Genomic DNA, 19369 nt, shown 5'->3' with positions numbered 1-19369 from the left:
ACACGGGATTCTGAGAATGAGACAGGAGACATAGGAGGCAGTATGTGGATCTCTACTACCTCTGCCAGTGAGTCTGAGAAGGAAGCATAGCCTGGGGCTACCAAGGACAATCTGGGGCCTACCAGAACCTATCCGTCGTGAGGAGGTTGAGGCTGTCCATCAAGGGGAGCAGAGGGTGCCTCCATTCGTCCCCTGGAACACCCCGACAAACAGACCAGTCTGCTCAATTCGGATTAGCAGCAGGGTCCTGCTGAGACTTTACTGAGGGAGGAGATAAGACCATGGGCACGTTGTGGCCAAGGGGACCTCTGAGACAGATTGCAGATGGAGAAGTAGGCCTTGCGCTAACACTCTTGTTGCCACCTGTACGAGGGTCTGCTTTTGTAGATCAGAGGGATCAAGGAAGACTTCTTATCAACAGCACTTCAAGACCTCAAGGTGGAAAAACAGACGCTCAAATTGAGTTTACGGAGTGATCTACAGGAGGTATGGAAAGATGTGACTGAGTTAGAGTTGCATTTTTTATTTTTGTAAACAGATAATATTGGCATTTTAAGATAATACAATGGAACACCAGACGTCTGGTGAACACACAACTCTTGTCAGGCAAAGTCATAGCGTAAATGCTAGAAAACCTTTAAGAGTCAAATTCTAACACAATTACCTTGTGCCTCCTCCACTTCCCCTTTTTTTCCTCCCTCTCCCCCACTCCTCCCAATTCAGAGTCAGTGTCATATTATGCTGCAGTGAACCTGTTACTGGGTTACAGCTTTGCTTATGTAAAGAATTTTATGGTAGGAGATGTTATATGTGGAAGAGGGGAATGAGGTCACATTTTGGGAGGTAGACAGTCCATGTTAGTTAGTCCAGACTCTAGTCTCTCTCAACAGAGTTTACAGTTAGGGATTTGGGGGCTTGTGCTTTAGCTCCCACAGGTAAAGTACCCTCAGGTTGATCATATGGCTCTTTTAGACAATCAACCAGTCCTTCCCAAGCTTGAGCAACTTCTATTCACTGTATCACCCTCCCCCTAGGTTCTCTGAAGAGCACCTCAACCTCATAGATCACCCTTCTCTCAAGCTCTCAGTGCCAGACATCAATGCAGGGTTCCCCAGAACCTTTCCATTTTGTCTAATTTCCCTTTTAGCGAAGACCAATGCTAGGTCCTGAAACCTATTAGTCACCTTCTTCTTAGCAGTATGAGAGAATCTTTCCAGTGCACAGGGTTCCATTGATTCCAGAACCTCATTATCAACGACCTCAGCCACTACCCTGGTGACTGATCTCCAAAACTCTCCCAGGTGTGGGCAGTCCTACAGCATATGTTTTAACTAAGCCCCATTTTCCCCACAATGCAGACATGCCACTGTTGTTGTGTTGATATGACCCGGGGTGAGGTAGGTCGTATGAAGTCTGAAATAGTTAATCAATTTAAATCGGGCACTGCAGGATGATTTTGGGAATCTTGTGAGTATAACTGCCCAGTCTTTATTGGGAATGGGGGTCCCCAGATCCACTCTCCATTTCTTTTATAACGCCTCCAGTGGTTGAATCATGTCCCTGCACAGGGTTTCATTCAAACAGGAGACCGCCTTAATTGTCCTCGAAGAAGAAAACAAGTTACTTACCTGTAACTACAGTTATCCAGTATTGGTATCTTTCATAAATTCACATGCTTGAATCATCCCCGTCGTCGAAGTGGGAGTCCCACGGTACATAAAATAGCAATAAATAATATATATATTTTTTTTTGCCATAGGCTAGAATGGAGTCAGAGCTTGCTCATATAGCCTATCCATGTCCTTTTGTGAAAGGACCCAAACCTGCCTGCTGTCCAATCAGGCACCATCACCCTCTAGAACCTTCTCCAGAGAAGCTCCCTTCCTCAGATTTTCCAGCACGAGAGTGAAAAATTAAAACCTGAGAGGAATGCGAGCATCAAAGAGGAGGCGGTTGGGTCGCATGTGAATTTATGAAAGATACCAATACTGGATAACTGTAGTTACAGGTAAGTAACTTGTTTTCTTATCCAGTATTGGATCTTTCATAAATTCACATGCTTGAATCTGAATAGACAGCAGTATGGTTGATAAACATTGTATCCAGCGTGGGTGGAGGGTGCGAGCATGAAGACCATCTATCTCAATTATAGTTAATAATAATCATAATAATAACATTTATAGAAAACTCATATATTTCTGAGCGTGAGTTACGAAGGAATACAGATACATACACTTTAGATATTTCACCAGGAAGCACAATAGAAACATGGTTATCTGCATCTTAAACCATATGACTATAACTAAGGAAAGGTCTCACCTTAATGAAAGAGATGGCGTAGCACAGCTTGTCCTACTAGAGAGTCTGCTCTTTGTGATGACTCCAAACAATAGCGCTGCGTAAAGGAGTGCGTGGTTTTCCATGTCGCAGCCTGGCAAATTTTTTCAAGGGCAATACCTTGGAACAAAGCAGCCGATGTGGAGACTGCTCTTGTAGAGTGGGCTCTCGGGCGTCTAGTCAATGGTTTTCCTGCCTTGGTGTGACAAAATTGGATTGTGGAAGAAATCCATCGGGCTATAGTGGCCTTGGTTACTCCTGTTCCCTGACGTCCCAGAGAATAAGATACTAGGAGTTGGTCTGATTTCCTGATGTTCTTGGTACTTTGCAGGTAAAATTTTAGGCATTGTTTAATGTCCAAAGAATGAAGAGTTCTCTCTGCTATCGTAGTAGGGTTTGGAAAAAAGGTTCGTAGAATAACTGGTTCATTGAGGTGGAACGAAGAAGGAACTTTGGGAATATATCTGGGATTGGTTCGGAGCATAACGAAATCCTCAGAAAAAACTAGAAAGGGTTCTTTAGTAGTGAACGCTTGTATATCACTGACTCTTCTGGTAGAGGTGAGAGCGAGCAATGTTGACACTTTCCAGGTGATGTACTTGAGTTCAGCTCTATGGATGGGTTCAAAAGGGGCTTTCATGAGCTGGGAGAGAACAATATTAAGGTGCCACTCTGGCGGAGGTAAGCGAACTGGAGGAAAGGTGCGGAACAGCCCTTTCATAAACTGTTTGATGACTCTGGTTGAACCAATAGACGGCATGTTAGCCGATCGTCTGTAAGAGGCTATAGCTGCTAGGTGAATCTTGACTGATGCATAGGAAAGACCAGCTTTGGAAAGGGCGAGCAGGTAAGGAAGAATTTGCTCAGGATTGATTTGAAATGGGTGAAAATTGATCTGAGAACACCAAACACAGAACCCTCTTCCATTTAAATTTTTATGTCTTATTCGTGCTCTCCGCTCGCGCTTTAGATAATATGAGCCTACATTCTTGGTCGATGTTCATATCTTGGAACTCTCCGAACTCAGGAGCCAAGCATGCAAGTGCAGTGAAGTTGGGTCGGGATGTAAGATGAGACCCTGATTCTTCAATAGAAGATTGTGGTTGCAAGGGAGACGGACTGGATTGGCTATTGACCAGAGGAGGAGCTCCGTGTACCAGTACTGCCTCGGCCACTTGGGGGCTATGAGAATGATCTTGCAGCCTTCGGTCTTCCTTTTCCTGAGGAGTCTGGGAATCAGTGGAATGGGGGGAAAAGCGTATGCAAAGATCCCGGACCATCTTATCAAAAGAGCATTTCCCCACGACCCCGGGAGTGGGTATCGACTGGTGTAAAACTGGCATTTGGCGTTCAGGTTGGTGGCGAACAGGTCTAGGATAGGCCGACCCCATCGTTGAAAAATGCTCTTGAGTATGGTCTGGTTGAGTTCCCACTCATGACAGTTGTCGTCTGTCCTGCTGAGAGAGTCCGCTAGAGCATTGTTGACCCCCGCCAGGTGCTCTGCCCTGAGGCGGACGTTGTTCCGTGTGAGCCAGTTCCAGAGAGACTGAGCTTCCCTTGAGAGGGAGAGGGATCTTGTTCCTCCCTACTTGTTGATGTAGAACATGCTTGTTGTGTTGTCTGTTCTGACTAACACTGATGATCCTGCGATGCGTGGCAGAAAAGCTTTGAGCGTAAGATGAATCGCCTTCAGTTCTAACAGATTTATGTGCATCTCTTTTTGGAGCTTGGACCATCTGCCTTGAATGCGCATGTCCTGTAAGTGGCCTCCCCATCCTTCCAGGGAGGCGTCCGTGGTGATAACGAAATCTGCTATTGGTGCCAGAAAGGTTAGACCGTGGGAGAGGTGGTTGATGTGGGACCACCATTCTAACGTCTGCCGAATCCTTGGTGTGATAGTTATTAAATCGTCGAAGGATCCTTGTGACTGGGTCCATTGGAGTTGTAGTTCTTCTTGTAGAGGTCTCATCTTGAGTCTTGCCAGCGGTACTAGGACTATGGCTGAGGAAATCATGCCTAGAAGCGATTTGAATAGTCGTACTGAAACGAACTTTCTTGCGGAGATTGTGACAGCCAATTGGGTCAGCTTCTGCTGCCTTGCTAGGGTAAGATATGCCTTGTTTTGGATAGTGTCCAATTCTGCTCCCAGAAAAACTCTCCTGCGTGCGGGGAACACGACTGACTTTTGTAGGTTCCCTGTTAGACCCAAACTGTTGAATAGTCTTAGGCAGGCATCTGTGGCTTTTGAGGTTAGTAGAGATGACGGAGCTTTTATGAGCCAGTCGTCCAGGTAAGGGAACACCTGGAAACCCTTGCTTCTGAGGGAGGCTGCGACTGGGGCAAGGCATTTCGTGAAGATTCTCAGAGCTGATCTGAGGCCAAATGGCAGGACTCTGAATTGATAATGGGCACCGGCTACTGTAAAACGGAGATATTTGCGATGTTTTTGGTGTATTGGAACGTGGAAGCAGGCGTCCTGGAGATCTAAGGTTGTCATAAAATCGCCAGGATTCAAGAGGTGCAAGATATCTGACAATGTGATCATCCTGAAGGATTGTTTCCGAAGAAACTTGTTGAGCTTCCTGAGGTCTAATATAGGACGCCACTCTCCAGACTTCTTCCTTATGAGGAAAAAACGGGAGTAGAATCCGAGACCTCGTTGCTGCAGAGGAACTGCCTCTATAGCCCCTTTGGCCAGAAGGCTGAAGACTTCCGCTTGAAGCAGACGAAGGTGGAGAGATCTGCCTGATGTTGGTGGGTGAAGCGGTGGCTTTTCTGTGAACTCCAGGGTATGACCTCTTGTCACTATATCTAGCACCCACTTGTCCGATGTTCCACTCTTGGATGAAGTTGGAAATGTTTGCTCCTATTTGTTGATGTTGCGGGCATTGAGGGAGCATAGCCGGTGCCTGTGGAAAACCATTGCTTTCTGGGTTGATCTCTGGGTTGTGAACCCTGTCTTCGTTTCCCTCCCTGTCTGGTATAGGAGGCAGTCGATGATTGCCTGTACTGCTGATGGTATGAAGGCCTGTACTGGGATTGCTGGTACTGTCTATGAAAGGAACCTCGAAATGAGGTGAAACCTCTCCCTCTAGCCCCTCGAAAGGGCTTCTTCCTGTACTGTAGGGTACCCAGGGACTTGGCCGTGTCTGTGTCCGTCTTAATGGTTTGAAGTGCGTCATCCACATGTTTGCCAAACAAAGATTCCCCATCGTAAGGCATGTCTAGAATTCGGGACTGCACTTCTGGTCTGAAGGATGTGGCCTTGAGCCAACCTTGTCGTCGTAAGACAGCGGCGTCCGCTAGTTGGCGGAAACCAGTAGAGGCTATGTCCAGAGCGCAGTCAATCTCTTCCGACGCACGCTCACCTTCCTGTAGGATCTTTCGTGCCTCTTCTTGCTTATTTTCTGGGATGAGGTCCAGGAAAGGTTGCATGACGGACCACATTTGACGATCATATCGGCCTAAAATTGCTAATGAATTCGCTGCCCTGACAGTGATTGCAGACATTGAGGAGAATCTCTTGCCTATATTATCCAGTCTGCGACCTTCCTTGTCTGGAGGAGTGGAGATAGGCGTTGATGGATTTTTGGAGCGCCTTAGAGCAGCCTGTGAGATGACCGAATCAGGCTTTGGATGGCCAGTAAGGCATGCCGGAGAATCTTGGGTCGCCTTATATTTTCTATCCAGTTTTTGTGGAACTGGAGGAACAGTAGCCGGATTCCGCATAATATTTGTGCCCTCGCTCCAAATGTAATCAATAATCGGAATGGACCGTATCGACTTCCGTGAATGCTCTTTGAAATCATGCAGGAAACATTCCGATTGGGAGACAGATGTTGGTAGGTGGAAACGTACTGCGGCTCTGTCCATAAGATTATGGAAACCACCTATGTCCTCGGTCGGAGAATCAGAGGGGCGAGGAGGTGGTGGAGAAGGAGTGGGGGCCAAATAATCATCCCATTCCTCTGTAGGATGTTGTGGAGTAGAAATTTCTCCTTCTTCTTGTTCTTCTTCCCCTGAAGTGGAACCTCCATCTCTGGGGGGTGCAGCTAACACCAAGTGTGATGTTGATCTTGGAGTAGCTGGAGGAGGAGGAGCATTACCTGGCGTCACCGTAGAGACCGGCGCCGGTGGTTGACTTTCCGCTGGAAACCTTCTCCTATAATCCTGAAGCATGGATTGTAAATCCTGGATTAAGGAGGAAGGCATTTCTACGGTGTCTCTGTGTTGAGGCTCCTGTGTTTCATAGTATTGGTCCTGATGAGAGTAGTATGGTTGATACTGTTCATACTCATTCTCTTCATCGTCGTCTTGATATTTGACATGGAGCTGAGAAGGGCTATGTGCATCTCCAAAAGGACCTTCGTCCGATTCCTCCCAGTCAAGAAGATGACTGGGTAGTAAAGCAGACACCTTGTTTGGAGATGTGTCGGTTGGATAAACGTCCTGTGCAGGTAGACTTCTGATGCTGACCATGGCTCGGAGAGCTGGAGACCTGGAAGAGGTAGGAATGGCCTCAACGTGTCCACTAGGCATCACTGCTGTCGATGGCGTGAAAGTTGATGCAGCCGTGGATGGTGCAGATTTTTCCGTCGACGGTGGAGTCACCGACGATGATTTTGCCGATGATGATTTTGCCGACGATGATCTCGCCGACGATGGTTTAGTCGACGGTAGTGTCGTCGACGGTAGTGTCGTCGACGGTAGTTTCTTTGACCCCATCGATGGCGATAGCGCCGATGAGAATGACGTCGCTGAGGTTATAGTCGACGGGGCAGTCATCGACAGTGCCGATGGAGTCTGGAGAGAAGGGATCGGACCCCTTACCGTCGATGTTAGGGTCGTCGACGCTGACGACGGTCTCGTCGACGATGAAGTGGAGACGGTAGATGTAGATACCGTCTTAGTCGTCATGGTCGTCGACGGTGTTGTCGTCGTCGTTCTAATTTTCAGAGTCATTTTTCCAAAAGTGGAAGGCTCTGAAGAAGGAGATAGATGGTAAGACTCCTTCTTTTGAAGAGGAGAGGAAGGCTCAGAGGAGACTGAAGTCTGTAAGCCCATCCCATGATGAGATTTCTGCCTCTTTCTGGATTTCTCTATGTGGCCTAGGTCCTCAGATCTGGACCTTTTATGTGGCCTCTCTGACCCACTCTCCTCACCTGAAGTGCAGGATTTGGCCTGTAACCATGTCAGGAGTCTGCCCTCCTGGTCTCTGAGGGTCTTTGTGGAGAAGGTGCGACATATTTTGCAGTCCTTAACCCGATGTTGTGGGTAGAGACAGTACAGACATTCTTTATGTGGGTCATCCACATGGAGCCTTTCCTTCCCACAGGTCTTGCAAGGGCGGAAAAGGCCTTTTCTAGAAGAATCTGACATATTTGAAGCTTTCTTGAGAGAAAATCTCTGAAGTAGAAGAAAAAACTGAGCAGAGCTCAGGGAGACTCCCTTCACACGACGTGCGGTAGAAAATCTGAGGAAGGGAGCTTCTCTGGAGAAGGTTCTAGAGGGTGATGGTGCCTGATTGGACAGCAGGCAGGTTTGGGTCCTTTCACAAAAGAACATGGATAGGCTATATGAGCAAGCTCTGACTCCATTATAGCCTATGGCAAAAAAAAAATTATTTATTATTTATTGCTATTTTATGTACCGTGGGACTCCCACTTCGACGACGGGATGATTCAAGCATGTGAATTTATGAAAGATCCAATACTGGATAACCATGTTTTGGCTACTAGCGCATGAGTCTATGACACCCGATTGTCTCTGCCATTACCCAACGTGACGAGCAATCAATACAATGGGAGCGCCCCGGAGTGGAGGATGGGAACGGTCTAGTAGAGGGTCTGCTAAGTAGTGAAAATCAAATCTCCTCTGATAACAGTGGTATGAACCAGGTAAAGTACTATGGTAGCCGAAAGGCGCATCAGAAAGGGTCCTTGGTCTATATTTGGCACATATATGTTTACCATAGCTATGCCTTGCCTCTCTAGACGCCCAGTTACTACTACATAGTTGCCTTCAGGGTCAATGAGGTTACCAGTATGTTGGAATGGCCCCCTGACCTAACGAAGATCAAAGTTCCCCGGTGTAGGCGGAGTAGGTGGTGTAGTAGGCTTGGCCTCCCCAGCGCCTATGGAGGGTCACTCCTTCTTTGGCTGTGAGATGTGTTTCCTGTAAAAGCACCACATGTATCCCTCCTCCTGCTCAGATAGGAAAATATCTTATAGCGCTTTGTCATCATGTGCATCCCCCTTACGTTCCAGGGAAAAATCTTATAAGATATAGTAGTAAACATATTGGTGGTGAAAATCACTCCTCCCCTTGATCGCCCCCTCCCGCCTACCGACAATGGAAATGCAATGTCCAGAAGTTGTACAAACCTAACAATCCCCAGGAACACCCAACAGTTTACAACCCAACTCTCACTCACCAGGACAAACAGGCATACATCCACCATCCAAACAGTCATACCAATTTACAATGGTCGCAGGAGGACCTGCTTGCTATGCAGATGGAGGGGTCGGGGTTGCCCCAGTGGTCCCCCCCAGGTCCTCTCCAGGACCTGGGTGTTTCTCATACCCACCCGGCTATGAGAATCAACATTAATTTACGGCTTGTGATGAACCCCAGTGGGTTGGAGGCCCTTGTACCGGAACTCCATGTTACCGTCATATTTGTGGAGTACCTGTTACCTTCAGTAAGAGAATATATTCAAATAATGTAATCTCAGTCCCTGGTGTTACTACTGGTAAAGTGCTGCTCGAGTCCTCAGAGGAATTTGTGCCAGGATCAGAGTGAGAAGCTCACGAGTCGTCCTCTCCCAACAGTGGTGAAGGCCTTGCTTCAGCACCACTCATAAATGGCAAAACATCCACCACCTTCTGCCGCTCTTCCTGTACTTCTCTGGGTGGGGCTGCTGTGGTGTTCGACAAGGGATGTTGCCAAGTCCAAGGTCTACGGCGGTAGGTTTCACGGGATCCTCAGCTGGAATCGGCCGGTTGAGCTTAATCTATCCAGTTCCACACCGCACCTGGAGTTTGGAAGAATTGTGTGCCATCCACCGTTTCTGCTCAGAGGCAGGCGAAGAATAGCATCACATAAGGGAAGTTAAGCTGTTGAAGCTTAGATCTGGCCTCTAGGAATGAGGAACTTTGTTTCTGGACTTCTGTGGAGAAGTCTGGGAAAATCCAGATTCTGCAGTTCTCTATGAAGAATCCTCCCATCTGTCTCGCTTGGTGAAGAATATGGTTGCACTCTTTATAATGAGGTACGCTTGCCACCACTGGGGCAGGGGCTGCGCTGGCACTCTGAGCTCCTTCCAGCGCAAAGAATGGGGAGAGAGATTCTCCCACCACTTCCAATCTGAGCCAGCGTTCTAGGTAGCCCGCCATGTCTTTTCCTTCTATACGTTCTGGAAGTCCGATCACTCTTATATTATTGCGACACAACCCATTTACTGCATTTTCATCTTTTTTCTCCAAAATGCAGATTTTCGTTTTCATAGCAGTCAGTCACAACGAGGGAGATAATCTTCAGGTCATTCTCGGTTGTGGTGACTCGCTCAGCTAGATGGTGGTGATCATCACGCAGTATCTCCAGATTCATTGGAAATGAGTCCATCTTGGCCTCAAAGACCTCTTTGAAGCAGAGATAGCATGCAATATATCCTGTAGTGAGGGGCTTCCATCAGTTCTATGACTGGCAGCCCGGTCACTCCCCTCCATGCGAGATGGCGTATTTGGATTCTCAGAATAGTCCCTCTCAGTTTTCAAGTCTTTCTTCTTAGTCTAAACAGCTGTGAGCGTTGAATGCAACGATGAACTGGACTTCCTCAGCTGTCGGCTGAATGCGAGGGAGAATGGGCAATCACTAAGTGGGGCCGTTTAGGTTCTTCAAACATGAGTCACTTCTCTGACCACTTTCAACCAGTTCCCCATCAGTTAGCTTGGCTGACGAAATGCCACAATCCTAGGCTCATCTAATGGAGCTGGTTCCATACTTCAAGGGCCCCGTAGTAGGTCTCCAGTAGCACCATCACTGATAAGGAACTCGGAGGAGGGGAGGGGGCAGTGCTAACAGCCGAAGATGGAGGCTGTCTAAATGAGCAGCTCCGGACCAGCCCGCATAGATCCTAAAGTAAATGGTGCTGCAGCCCAGGGTAGAGACTAGGAGGTGCCCTGGGGTGCACAGTGTGTGCACCGACTGGAGGACACTGGCAGCGGCCCCCCTTATTGCTTTCCAACCCCGCAAAGACGAGTGAGAGTGGAGGCAGCGGAGCCATACAAGACGGCGGCTGCGGTGAAGCCAAGCGAGCCCAGAGTGGGTGAGGGACATGACTGAGGTGTTCGGGGCTCCCTGCCAAATGCAGCTGCAGAGGTGAGTCCGACGCCTGAAGACACGGAAGAAGAGGAGGGGGGCCAGTGCTGGCCCAGCAAAGTGACCCCTTCTCCAGGATAGGCCTGGAGGCCTCGGTAAGGAGTGCAGTCTGTGGCGGGCGGGCCTCCCCCTCGGCCAGGTGGTGAGAGGAGGCCTGGTCAGGGAGGCAGGGCAGGGCACTGACGCCCCAATGCCCGAGACGACTGCAGTGATAGGTGTCTCAACCTCCGGGGACACACGAGAGGAGGCACAGAGTGGCTGGGTCGGTGCGGACCTGTCCCCTTGGATCCACGGAGAGGTGGAAGTGATTTGGCCTCCGTGTGAAGATTGCCTGCGGGGTGCTACAGTGCTTGCAGGCGGGGAATGGGGGAGGAGGGTGTTGCCATCGAGTGCTGCCCCCCCATCCCACACCCACCTGGGAAAATAGGTGGATGCCTAGAGGATACCCAGCTTCCTGGGGCACCCCTGGACAGTGAACATGAACGCAGGGGAGAGAGACGGATTTGAGCGGTGGGTGCAGAGCCCCCGTGGCCCTGCTGGGACCTGGGACGGCGGGAACTACTCGGCAGGTTTGCATCGACCATCTGCATACAGGCCAGGCAGGGAGGAGGTGACAAGGACCTGTCGGCTGGGGACATCTACAAGGGAAACGGATGGGGACCCCAAGGTTTTGAAGCTACACGCGGCTTGTGGGCCACTGGCTCGCCTGGACACCCCAACAGCTGAGGGAGACTAAAGGTTGTGGCAAGAGGTCCTCCCCTCAGGCACGTCCATCCACGTAATGCCAGGTGGTAATGGGACCTTCACAAGGTTACCAATGGGGAAGCAAAGTGCTAGGCCCCAAGTGCCGCAAGCGCTCAGTCCTGATAATGAGAAGGTACAGAAGCACAGCCTTCACACCTGACAGTGCACCCTTTCCCCCTTGCAAGTCACCTTACAAAAGGAGGCAATTTCAGGATTCGAAGAACCCCCTTTAGCAAGAGATCGGGAATGTGTTGGCTGAGCTGAGCCACTTACGGGCTGACACCGAAAGTTGACTGACAGGGTGAAAGCCACTGAGGGGGACTTGGCAGACCTTGCAACTGTAACGAGCGCACAAGACGCAGCTGGCCCACCTCACGGACAGGGTATAGAGGCTAGAGTATCGGGCGGAGGATGCGGAGTGCCAAAGTCAACCAACAATGTCCCATCATAGGGCTCCCAGAAGGGACTGCGGGCACAGACATGGTGGCCTTCCTGGAAACCTGGTTGAAATCACTCCTAGGTCAGCAGAAGTTTACACCATTCTTTGCACTGGAAAGAGCGCACAGAGTACCAGCTAAACCCCCTGCACCAGGACGACACACAGACCGGTTGTGGTCAAGTTACTACATTACAATGACAGAGATACACTGTTGCAGAAAGGACGAGAAGCAGGCAGCTTTGAGGTAGAGAACAGTCGAGTTAAAATGTTTCCGCACTACACAGCGGTGGTGCAGTCTAAGCTGGCTTCTTATTTGGACGTGAAGAGGACGCTATGTGAGGAAGGGATCCGCTATGCTTTGTTATTTCCCTTGAAACTGAAGATAATGTGGGAAGGCCATACGCACTTTTGTCAAAACCCTGAGGAAGCATGGGCCTGGCTTGAAACTTATAAAAGTGGGAGAATTGAACGTGGAGTGAATGAGCCCACTGCACCTAGACGCCACAGGAAGAGACAAGGTACAGGCCGTGCGATGAGCCCAACACAACTACAAGCAAACCAGAAGAAACGTGCAGAGATCTAGGCTGCGGAATCCGGACTCGCCCACCTCAGATAAGGATAGAATCTATTTCACAGATGCCCACGGAACAGAGGACACCTCAGATCTCGAATCGGTCGCCAGCGTGCTGGAAAAACTCCCTCAAGTGACACCCTAAACAGCAGTAGACATTACTTGACATTTGATATATCGCACCTCTTAATCCTGTGAAAAAAAAGACTCCTATCAGGAGCAGAAGCTCGAAAACGGGCCAGGCTGTTCTGGAAAACCTGATGATCTATTGAAGGCAAGCAGCTATCTTACCCCCCACTCACCCTTGGATTGCTCCAGAAGAGTGATGAGAGAATGTCAAAGTTTGAATGTACTGGTTTGGGGTGGTCGGTCGTTGCTGGACTGCTCTAAAGTCAGGGAGTTGGAGGTTCACTATTTTTGTTCTTGTTAAAACCCAGATATGCATTTGGTTAGGGGGAATGACGCTGTGGGGTACACTGGGGGATGCGGGGAGGGGGATAGGATGCAGGTCAAAGGATAATGTTAAAGTATGTTGAACAATGCTACTGTTATTAAACTGATGTCCTGGAATATACAGGTGGATGGGCACTGCATCAAAACAACACACCATACTGACATACATGAAGAGGAGAAAGGTCCACAATGCTCTGTTGCAAGAGTTCCACCTCACTGAGATCGATCGTCTCCATAAACGTTGGCGGGGGCAACTGTTTGCCACCGCTTATTCACCGTTTGCATGAGGAGCAATGATATAGTTGAGGGCGGAGGTGCCCTTTGAAACCATTTAAGTAGACGTTGATAAATAGGGTTGCTACTTATTGGTGGAGGGAGGCCCCTGTGGCCGGCCGATAGTACTGGGGAGTATATGTGCCGCCCACCAGGATCATACCCCCTTCCTACATGCACTTTCCACCAACTGGCGAGATACCCAAATGGTCCCTATCTCTGGATGAAGGCGGCGGGGTTGGGGTTTAACAGTATCATAGATCATAGATCCCGACTGGGACCGTTCCACTCCCCCAGTGCAGGAAGCTGCAAACGGACTGGCGCAATGGATGGATAGGTGAGATATGGAGGATGCATGGCGGACTCAACCCCCCCCAAAGTAAGGAATTCTCATACTACTCTCCCCTCTATCAAGTACACATTAGGATAGATCATATGCTCTGCCGACCTCGGTGGCACTGTCCTACACACAGAGTAGCTGGGACGTAAGTCTCTGATCACAGCCCACTGATACTGACAATGCAGACATTAGAAAAGTGCCCGCTGACCCTGATGTGGCGTATGTACCCTAAAAGCCATGGAGGATGAGGTCTTTCAAAATGCATAAGCCACCAAACTGACAGCATACCGCACCCTGAACTCTGGGACTGCCTCTTCTAGGAGAGTAGAGTGGGAAACCTTGAAGGTGGTAGTTAGGGGCCACTGCCCAGGTCAAACAGTGGGGATCAAGAAAGACCTAGAAACAGACCTAACCAGTCTAGAGACAGACTTGCGTAGATGGGAATCATTGCTAGTGATGGACCAGAAGGCCCCCGGCAGCTCTCAGAAACACAAAAAGCCCACAACATAGCATTAGAGCGCCTTAGGTGCCACGATTATAAAGCATATACGAGCAGGATACATAAAGAGGAGGGGATGGCGGGGAGACTACTGGCCTGGCTGATCAACCCAGAGAGCAGGGGCACCCCTATCACCCACCTGACGTCCAGAGATGGGACCCCACTCTACTCTCTGACAGATACTAATGATGAGTTTAGAGCTTACTACACATCCTTATATAGCCCACCGACGGAGGCAGATTTGGACTCCCTCCAAAGTTATCTGGATGGCCTGCAATTGAGGACACTTGCTGAGCAGGTTGGCATGATGCTCGGGGTGCCGGTGGACACCAAGGAGGCAACAACTGCCATCGAAGCCCTCACGATGAGGAAGATGCCAGGCACAGATGGCCTCCTGCCAGAATTTTGCCAGAGATTTACGGGAGTCCTGTAGCCAAGGCTGGCGGAGATATTTATGGACACTTATAAGAAAGGTTAGTTGCCACCCAGGAAAAGGCCTTCAATAATGTGAGATGGGACTACCTTGAGGAGGTGATGATGCGAATGTGGCTAGGGCCTCGATGGGCGAGATGGGTCAACCTGCTCTACACCCATCATCCAGCAAGAATAAAGACTAGGCATATGATTTCAAGTAGCTATGAGATCTGCAGAGGAACCAGACAGGGTTGCCCCCTCTTACCCTTATTGTTTGCCATAGCTATAGAGCCACTGGCGGAGAGTTTTTCGGGCCGTAGCAAGACAGTGGGGAGTGGTCAGGTGAGGAACCCCACACATTATGGGGGTCATTCCAATATTGGCGGGCGGCGGGCGCCGCCCGCCAAGCGGAAACCGCCAATTGGCCGCTCCGCGGTCAAAAGACCGCGGAGGCCATTCAGACTTTCCCGCTGGGCCGGCGGGCGTCCGCCAAGGGAGCGCCCACCGGCCCAGCGGGAAAGGCCCTACAACACAGAAGCCGGCTCCGAATGGAGCCGGCGGTGTTGCAGGGGTGCGACGGGTGCAGTTGCACCCATCACGATTTTCACTGTCTGCTATGCAGACAGTGAAAATCATGCTGGGGCCCTGTTAGGGGGCCCCTGCACTGCCCATGCCAGTGGCATGGGCAGTGCAGGGGCCCCCAGGGGCCCCACGACACCCGTTCCCGCCATCCTGTTTCTGGCGGTTGTAATTCCACATGAAGCACCGCCAGCCTGTTGGCGGTGCTTCCGTGGACAGCCACCCTGGCGGTCTATGACCGCCAGGGTTGGAATGAGGCCCTATATCCCTTTACACAGATTACTTCCTTATTTATTTTTGGGATGGGAATGCCGTACTACCTCAGGTGCTTCAGGTGTTGGAGGACTTCGGCAGACACTCAGGCCTGTGGCTCAAAAGGCAAAAGACGTATGTATTCTCGATGATTGAGGGGATGCCGCAACCAATCTCCTGTCCGGAGAATATTCTCTGGGCCCCCGGTACTTTTCGATATTTGGGAATCCAGATTTATCACGACCTGAGAAATCTGCAAGAGGGCAATCTGGGCAGTGCATACCGAACACCGAGGGCTGCAGTAGCTTTCTGGCGCTGGTTAAGGCTCCTCATCGGCACGGATTACCCTTTCCAAGATGGTGATGTTCCCAGACTCCTCTAATGCTTTTCAATTTACCACTGACCATTCCAGCGCCCTGGTTTCGAATCCTGGACGCACTCCTACAGGAGTTAGTGTGTGATGGGGGATTGTCATGAGGTGACAATGGCGTTGCTCCACCTGCCCCTGCGGGAGGGGGGGAGCGGGGGGGCTCTGTGTACCTAACTTCGAGCTGTACCACCTGGCGGCTCAACTCCAGTGGCCGGCGTGATGGCTCAATGGGCTGGATTTATCAGTGGTCACTCTGGACGACGTGACTGCATGAGGGGAAAGGTTCCAGGGCTGCCTACTCGGTGGTAATAATGCCCATCCCAGACCAAGTATACTGGTGAGCGGAGCCTTGGCCGCCTGGCGCAGGGCCCTTAAGAGAATGTGCATGACTCTGTCCTTTGCACCAGCCCTCACCCTAATTGGATTACCGCATGGCGAACCCTGCTCCTCCTTTACCTCTGGACAGGTAAAACCCTGGACAGACGGGGGGGTAACGACTGTGGGAACCTATATCAAGCAGGAATGCTGATTCCTTTCAGAGACTTGACGGAACAGACAGGCTTATCCACTGGTCAATTCTGAACTTACGAGGCCATCACAAGAGCCCTAAAAGACATGTGGGGAGATGAAAATGACGAGCCTCCTACAGATGCGGTCCTACAGACCATGTTGGCTCTTGGGGGCAGATCCCACCAGGCCATGTGGAAATACAGAGCACTGAGCGAGATGACTGAATGATCGCTGGGGGGCTGCGACGTAAGTGGGACGCAGATATAGACAGAAACATGACAGACGTCGAATGGAACCGGACCCTAGCATAGGGACACAATATTTCACGAAACACACGTCTGAAGTATATTCAATACAACTACGTCTATAGGATTTACCTTACACCCCGCAGAATTAATCAGATATACGGAGTAACATCATGGACATGCCCATGATGCCCTTATTGTTTGCCATAGCTAGGGAGCCACTGGTGGAGAGTTTTCGGGCCGCAGCCAGAGAGTAGGGAGTGGTCAGGCAAGGAACCCCCCACATTATATCCCTTTACACAGATGACCTCCTTATTTATTTATGGTATGGGAATGCCGTACTACCTCTGGTGCTTCAGGTGTTGGAGGACTTTGGCAGACACTCAGGCCTGTGGCTTAAAAGGCAAAAGACGTATGTATTCTCAATGATTGAGGGGATGCCGCAACCAATCTCCTGTCCGGAGAATATTCTCTGGGCCCCCGGTACTTTTCGATATTTGGGAATCCAGATTTATCACGACCTGAGAAATCTGCAAGAGGGCAATCTGGGCAGTGCATACCGGACACCGAGGGCTGCAGTAGCTTTCTGGCGCTTGTTAAGGCTCCTCATCGGCATGGATTACCCTTTCCAAGATGGTGATGTTCCCAGACTCCTCTAATGCTTTTCAATTTACCGCTGACCATTCCAGCGCCCTGGTTTCGAATCCTGGACGCACTCCTACAGGAGTTAGTGTGTGATGGGGGATTGTCATGAGGTGATTATGGCGTTGCTCCACCTGCCCCTGCGGGGTGGGGGGGCGGGGGGGGGCTCTGTGTACCTAACTTCAAGCTGTACCACCTGGCGGCTCAACTCCAGTGGCCGGCGTGATGGCTCAATGGGCTGGATTGATCAGTGGTCACTCTGGACGACGTGACTGCATGAGGGGGAAAGGTTCCAGGCCTGCTTACTCGGTGGGAATAATGCCCATCCCAGACCAAGTATACTGGTGAGCGGAGCCTTGGCCGCCTGGCGCAGGGCCCTTAAGAGAATGTGCATGACTCTGTCCTTTGCACCAGCCCTCACCCTAATTGGATTACCGCATGGCGAACCCTGCTCCTCCTTTACCTCTGGACAGCTAAAACCCTGGACAGACGGGGGGGTAACGACTGTGGGAACCTATATCAAGCAGGAATGCTGATTCCTTTCAGAGACTTGACCGAACAGACAGGTTTATCCACTGGTCAATTCTGAACTTACGAGGCCATCACAAGAGCCCTAAAAGACATGTGGGGAGATGAAAATGACGAGCCTCCTACAGATGCGGTCCTACAGACCATGTTGGCTCGTGGGGGCAGATCCCACCAGGCCATGTGGAAATACAGAGCACTGAGCGAGATGACTGAATGATCGCTGGGGGGCTGCGACGTAAGTGGGACGCAGATATAGGCAGAAACATGACAGACGTCGAATGGAACCGGACCCTAGCATAGGGACACAATATTTCACGAAACACACGTCTGAAGTATATTCAATACAACTACGTCTATAGGATTGACCTTACTCCCCGCAGAATTAATCAGATATACGGAGTAACATCATGGACATGCCCATGATGCCCTTATTGTTTGCCATAGCTAGGGAGCCAATGGTGGAGAGTTTTCGGGCCGCAGCCAGAGAGTAGGGAGTGGTCAGGCAAGGAACCCCCCACATTATATCCCTTTACACAGATGACCTCCTTATTTATTTATGGTATGGGAATGCCGTACTACCTCAGGTGCTTCAGGTGTTGGAGGACTTCGGCAGACACTCAGGCCTGTGGCTCAAAAGGCAAAAGATGTATGTATTCTCAATGATTGAGGGGATGCCGCAACCAATCTCCTGTCCGGAGAATATTCTCTGGGCCCCCGTACTTTTCGATATCTGGGAATCCAGATTTATCACGACCTGAGAAATCTTCAAGGGGGAATCTGGGCAATGCATACCGGACACCGAGGGCTGCAGTAGCTTTCTGGTGCTTGTTAAGGCTCCTCATCGGCACGGATTACTCGTTCCAATATGGTGATGCTCACCAGACTCCTCTACTACTTTGCCAATTTACCACTGACCATTCCAGCATCCTGATTTCGAACCCTGACGGGGGATTGTCAGTAGGTGGCTACGGTGACGCTCAGCCTGCAGGGGGGGGGGGTGGGGGTGGGGGTGATTGGAGCCCTAGCATATGGACACAAAACTTCATGAAACACACGTCTGAAGTATATTCAATACAACTACGTCTATAGGATCTACCTTACTCCCCACAGAATTAATCAGATATATAGAGTAACATCAGGGACATGCCCACAATGCCAGTTGAGTGACACTGACTTTTGTTACATGAACTGGGAATGCCCGTCGCTAAGACATTTTGGAGAGGGGGGGGGGGAAAGAGTCCTTGCAAGGCTCAACAGCACACTAGAAAGGCAATTGGAAAACGGGCCGGATATCTGCTTACTGGGACTCTTCGACAGCCCCCTAAAAAAAAAGGTGAGGAACACGTTTGCCTGGCATTGGGGTTAGCACACAGGAGGATGGCGATGGCCTGGAAAAATAAAAATGGGCCTAGATTGGGCACATAGGTAGCAGATGTCACATGCTGGGCAAGGGCAAAGGAAAAGGCACTACAGAGGGAAGAGACGAGAGGACTGAGACACAGACCAATAGCCCCTGTCTGGGCAAAGGTGGTGGACGCCTGGGAAACCCTTGACGCAGGGACACAGACGAGGACCCAATGGACCCCCCCTGTAGATTGATACATCTGATTTGGACCCCCTGAATGAACACCCCACTTAGTCATTCACTTCAATGTTGACATGAAATGGTGCATATTATGACTGTGTAATTTGTTTTGGCACCGTGAATAATGATAAGTACCATTTGAAATATCAATAAATAAAATTGTTACAAAAAAAGGAACGTGGGGGGAGCAGATAATGCTGGCGGCCAGT

At 50.1% G+C, this 19369-nt stretch overlaps 1 protein-coding gene across 2 annotated transcripts in view; it reads right to left on the bottom strand.

Moving 5' to 3' along the window:
• The window catches only part of PIK3CD (phosphatidylinositol-4,5-bisphosphate 3-kinase catalytic subunit delta), a 479399-nt gene that overhangs the window by 246396 nt on the left and 213634 nt on the right, over positions 1-19369 (bottom strand). The window lies entirely within an intron of this gene.

The sequence above is a fragment of the Pleurodeles waltl genome, chromosome 6, assembly GCF_031143425.1.
Source record: "Pleurodeles waltl isolate 20211129_DDA chromosome 6, aPleWal1.hap1.20221129, whole genome shotgun sequence".
In the NCBI taxonomy this organism is placed as follows: Eukaryota; Metazoa; Chordata; class Amphibia; order Caudata; family Salamandridae; genus Pleurodeles; species Pleurodeles waltl.
The sequence above is the reverse complement of the archived record's forward strand: the minus strand, read 5'-3'. Positions and strand labels throughout refer to the sequence as shown.